Source organism: Stomoxys calcitrans, chromosome 3, assembly GCF_963082655.1.
Source record: "Stomoxys calcitrans chromosome 3, idStoCalc2.1, whole genome shotgun sequence".
Lineage (NCBI taxonomy): Eukaryota > Metazoa > Arthropoda > Insecta > Diptera > Muscidae > Stomoxys > Stomoxys calcitrans.
The window spans coordinates 112,270,990-112,276,791 of record NC_081554.1 but is presented as its reverse complement, the minus strand read 5'-3'; positions in this window follow the sequence as shown (position 1 = coordinate 112,276,791).

The following is a 5,802-nucleotide window of genomic DNA, read 5'->3' as shown; positions in this document are numbered from 1 at the left end:
GGAAGTTTTTGAATGAGACATTGATCAGTAGGCGTATGAAGATGTGTGTTTCAATGGTTGTTTATATTCCATATGGTTTTTTCATATAATATTAATACAAGTTGAAATAAGCCACAAAAGAGCTATAGTGTGGACGTAGATAAATATAATTGACGAGAGATTTTTCGCCACCGTTGACCAACGAGTGTCCAGCCATAATGTTTGTATGTACAAGCATCTGTTGATCACGCAATTTCCTTTCAGTAATATTTCACAAATTAATATCTTATTTACAACGATGGCCATTAGCTCGACTCCCTTCGTAAAAAATTCCCACAATAGTCAAAACAAGAAACGGTCATAAAATCCAAACAATAAATAAAAACAAGTAAAAAGGCGTTAAGTTCGGCCGGGCCGAACTTTGGATACCCACCACTTCGGGTATGCATGTAAAACACCTTTCGTCAAAATCCGGTGAAAAATGCATACCTTGTGCCCCATAGCAGCTATATCGAAATATGTTCCGATTTGGACCAAATACTTATATGTACAAGTCATTTTTCAATTGCGTATAACAAAATATTGGTCTTTTAAGTAGATATATCTAAAATTAAACCGATTTGAACCATGTACTAAACGGATGTCGAAATGCTTAGCATAAGTCACTGTGTAAAATTTAAGTGAAATCGGATTATAAATGCGACTTTATGGGACCAAGATTATAAATCGGGATATCGGTCTATATGGCAGATCTGGACGGATCTGGATCAAATTTAAAAAGGATATCGAAGAGCCTAACACAACTCACCGTCCCAAATCCACATCGGACAATAAATACGCCTTTTATGGGCCCAAAACCTTTAATCGGGAGATCGGTCTATATGGCAGCTATATCCAAATCTGGACAGATCTGAGCCAAATTGACAAGGGATGTCGAAGGGCCTAACTCTACTTACTGTCCCAAATTTCAACAAAATCGGGTAATAAATGTGGCTTTTATGGGCCTAAAACCCTAAATCAGGGGATCGGTCTATATGGCAGCTATATCCAAATCTGGACTGATCTGGGCCAAATTGACGAAGGATGTTGAAGGGCTTATCACAACTCATTGTCCCAAATTGCAGCGAAATGGGATAATAAATGTGGCTTTTATGGGCCTAGGACCCTAAATCGTAGGATCAGTCTATATGGAAGCTATATCCAAATGTGAACCGATCTGGGCCAAATTGACGAAGGATATTGAGGGGCCTAACACAACTCACTGTCCCAAATTTCAGCAAAATCGGATAATAAATGTGGCTTTAATGAGCCTAAAACCCAAAATCGGAGGATAGGTCTATATGGCAGCTATATCGAAATCTGAACCGATCTGGGCAAAATTTGCGAGGGATGTCGAGGGGCCTAACATAACTTACTGTCCCAAATTTCAGCAAAATCGGATAATAAATGTGGCTTTTATGAGCCTAAAACCCTAAATCGGAGGATCGGTCTATATGGGGGCTATATCTAGATATAGTCCGATATAGCCCATCTTCAAACTTAACCTGCTTATGGACAAAAAAAAGAATCTGCGCAAAGTTTCAGCTCAATATCTCTATTTTTGAAGACTGTAGCGTGATTTCAACAGACAGACGGACAGACGGACGGACATGTCTATATGGTCTTAGATTTTTACGCTGATCAAGAATATATATACTTTATAGGGTCGGAAATGGATATTTCGATGTGTTGCAAACGGAATGACAAAATGAATATACCCCCATCCTTCGGTGGTGGGTATAATTAAAAAAAAGAACATTTCAGCATATTTTTTTCAATATTCTGGCAGATTTTTGTATTTAAAACAGCAGATTTTGTTAGTTGAAATAGTAGTAGGAAATGTTGCTAAAACAGCAGCACTATGTTTGCTGAATAGTGTTTGCTTTCTTTCAGCAAACAAACAAAAACTGTGTTTTGCAATAATTTTTGCTGTTTTGAAACAAAATTTCAATGAGTCTTAAACATTTTGAGCTTTTGAACAAATAATGATATAGACACGAACTTAATGTTGAGGTGTTTTCCAATAAGTACGCAAAATTTGGGGACTCCGGCGGGTCCAGAGGCTAATCCATGGGGCTGGAAATTTAGTCACCTCGAATGTCAAGTGTTGAATTGGTTGCCAAGCTCTGCTTTACAGGCCGACCGGCTTGATTTTTTAAATGCAGATCGCAAACCATACAAATAACATGCTAAAGTCTGGAATATCCCTAACTGTTTATGAGTTGTTGGCATTGGAAGATCCTTTTTATTTTAATTTTAGCCAAGGCATCTTCGATATTTTTAAAATTGCAGAATTATTTGTAAGCTGATAACACCATTGGAAAGGTTAAAATTCTAAAGGGTGATTTTTTAAGAGCTATAGGATAGTTTTTCAAAAAGAGAGCACATGAAATTTAGAAAAATGCATATATCTTTATTTGAATCGATTGTACTGTCCATATATTTTAATGTTTGAAGATTATTTCAGGTAAATGTTGACCGTGTCTGTGGACCTGAAATGGTCCATCCGCTTAGTCCAATTCTGGCATACTCTTTCCAACATTTCGGCAGGTATCTCACGAATAAATGCATCAATGTTGTCTTCCAATGCGTAAATCGAAGCGGGCTTGTCTGTATAGACATGAGCTTTAACATAGCCCCACAAAAAATAGTCTAAGGGCGTTAAATCGCACGATCTAGGCGGCCAATTGGCCGGTCCGAACGTGAAATAAAATGTTCACCGGACTCGACTCTCAAAAAGTTCATTGTTACGTGTGCTGTGTGGCATGTGGCACCGTCTTGTTGAAACCCCATGTCATGTAAGTCAAGCATTTTGGGGAAAAAAAAGTTGGATATCATCTCACGATAGCGCTCACCATTCACAGTTACGTTACGATTCGCATCATCTTTGAAGAAGCACGTTTCAATTATGCCACCAGCCCATAAACCGCACCAAACTGTGACTTTTCTTGATATATTGGTAGCTCTTGCATTGAGCCAAAATGAGCTTTTATAATTTGTTATTTTTCCGTGTGTAAGACGACTCATGGTTAAGTTTTAGACCAAACTGAAGATGTTTGATAGCGAAAGACAACGCGAAACGAGCTTCAGCAATTTAAACCAGTGTTCCCAAAAACATAATAGCTAAAAATCACCCTTAACAATTATTCAATGATTTAATTTTATTCATATAACTTAAACAGGACTAAATGTAGATACAATTAATTCTGTTTTGGCCTATTTAGTAAAGCCCAATTTATATATATTTGCAGTGCATGGTAGCGAATTTTTATACCCTCTACAATAGGATGGGGGGGTATACTAATTTCGTCATTATGTTTGTAACTAATCGAAATATTCATCTGAGACCCCATAAAGTATATATATTTTTGATCGTCGTGACATTTTATGTCGATCAAGCCATGTCCGTCCGTCTGTCCGTCCGTCCGTTTGTCTGTCGAAAGCACGCTAACTTCCGAAGGAGTAAAGCTAGCCGCTTGAAATTTTACACAAATCCTTCTTATAAGTGTAGGTCGGTTGGTATTGTAAATGGGCCATATCGGTTCATAACCTGATATAGCTGCCATATAAACCGATCTTGGGTCTTGACTTCTTGAGCCTCTAGAGGGCGCAATTCTTATCTGATTGGAATGAAATTTTGCACGACGTGTTTTGTTATGATATCCAACAACTGTGGATATATGGCAGCTATATTTTGGGTAATAACCTGATATAGCTGCCATATAAACCGATCTTGGATCTTGACTTCTTGAGCCTCTAGAGTGCGCAATTATTATCCGATTTGCCTGAAATTTTGTATGACGGATTCTCTCATGACCATCAACATACGTATTATGGTCTGAATCGGTCTATAGCCCGATACAGCTCCCACATAAATCGATCTCTCTATTTTACTTCTTGAGCCCCCGAAGGGCGCAATTATTATTCGAATTGGCTGACATTTTACACAGGTCTCCAACATATAATTTAATTGTGGTCCAAACCGGACCATATCTTGATATCGCTCTAATAGCAGAGCAAATCTTTTCTTATATCCTGTTTTGCCTAAGTAGAAATGCCGGGAAGAGAACTCGACAAATGCGATCCATGGTGGAAGGGATATAAGATTCGCCCCGGCCAAACTTAGCACGCTTTTACTTGTTTTTCTAGTTTGTTCTAATTTGGGTTAGATAAAATAATAATGGACAAGTAGATGAAAGTTAGTTCTTTGAGAGCAATTGATATACCCTCTACCATAGGATAGGGGTATACTAATTTCGTCATTCTGTTTGTAGCACCTCGAAATATGCCTCTGAGACACCATAAAGTATATAAATTCTTGACCGTCTTGTCATTTTAAGTCGATCTAGCCATGTCCGTCCGTCTGCCCGTCCGTCCGTCTGTCTGTCGAAAGCACGCTTACTTTCGAAGGAGTAAAGTTAGCTGCTTGAAATTTTGCACAACTACTTTTTATTGGTGTAGGTCGGATGGGATTGTAAATGGGCCAAATCGGTATATGTTTTGATATAGCTGCCATATAAACCGATCTTTGGTCCTGACTTCTTGAGCCTATAGAGGGCTCAATTCTCATCCCATTTGACTGAAATTTTGCATTTAGTGTTTTGGTATCACTTTCAACAACTGTACATAGTATGATTCAAATCGTTTCATAATCTGGTATAGCCGTCATATAAATCGATCTTGGATCTTGACTTCTTGAGCCAATAGAGTGCGCAATTCTCATCCTATTTGGCTGAAATTTTGCATGAGTTGTTTTGTGATGACTTCCAATAACTGTGCTAAGTATGGCGTAAATCGGTATGGAACCTGATAAAGCTGCCATATAAACCGATCTGGGATCTTGACTTCTTGAGCTTAAGAGGACACAATTGTCATCCGATTTGGCAGAAACGGCTTCTCTCATGACCTTCAACATTCGTGTCTAATATGGTCTGAATCTATTAATAGCTTGATACAGCTCCCATATAAGCCTTTCTCCCGACTTTATAAGGCGCAATTCTTATCCGAATGAACTAAAGTATTAAACAATAACTTCTACAATGTTCAGCATTCATTTATGGTCCGAATCGGACTTTAACTTGAAATAGCTCCAATAGCATAATAGTTCTTATTCAATATTCTTTGTTTGCCTAAAAAGAGATATCGCGCATAGAACTCGACAAAAGCGATCCATTGTGGAGGGTATATAAGATTCGGCCCGGCCGAACTTATAATGCTCTTATTTTTGAATGTTTTGGATATTTCAAATCTGTCAATAACCTGATATAGCTCCCATATGAACCGATCTTTCGATTTGACTTACAAGACGCAATTTTTGTCCGATTTGGCTGGAATTATGCATCCGGTGTTCGACTTCCAACAAAACGCGAAACGTACGTGAGCGTGAGTACAGTTGGCAACAGCTGTGCCAAATACGGCCCAAATATATAGCTCCTAGAAACTTTAATTTTTGCTGATTTGATAGAAGTTTGTATGTACGATAAAATTGTGCCCTTCAACTAAATTTATTTTGTTTAAATTTTTTGCAGAATCCACGGCGGTAGGTTCCCAAGATTCGGCGCGGACGAACGTATCACACTTTTACTTTTTATACCCACCACCATAAGATGGGGGGTATACTAATTTCGTCATTCTGTTTGTAACTACTCGAAATATTCGTCTGAGACCCCATAAAGTATATATATTCTTGATCGTCGCGACATTTTATGTCGATCTAGCTATGTCCGTCCGTCTGTCCGTCCGTCCGTCTGTCCGTCCGTCCGTCTGTCTGTCGAAAGCACGCTA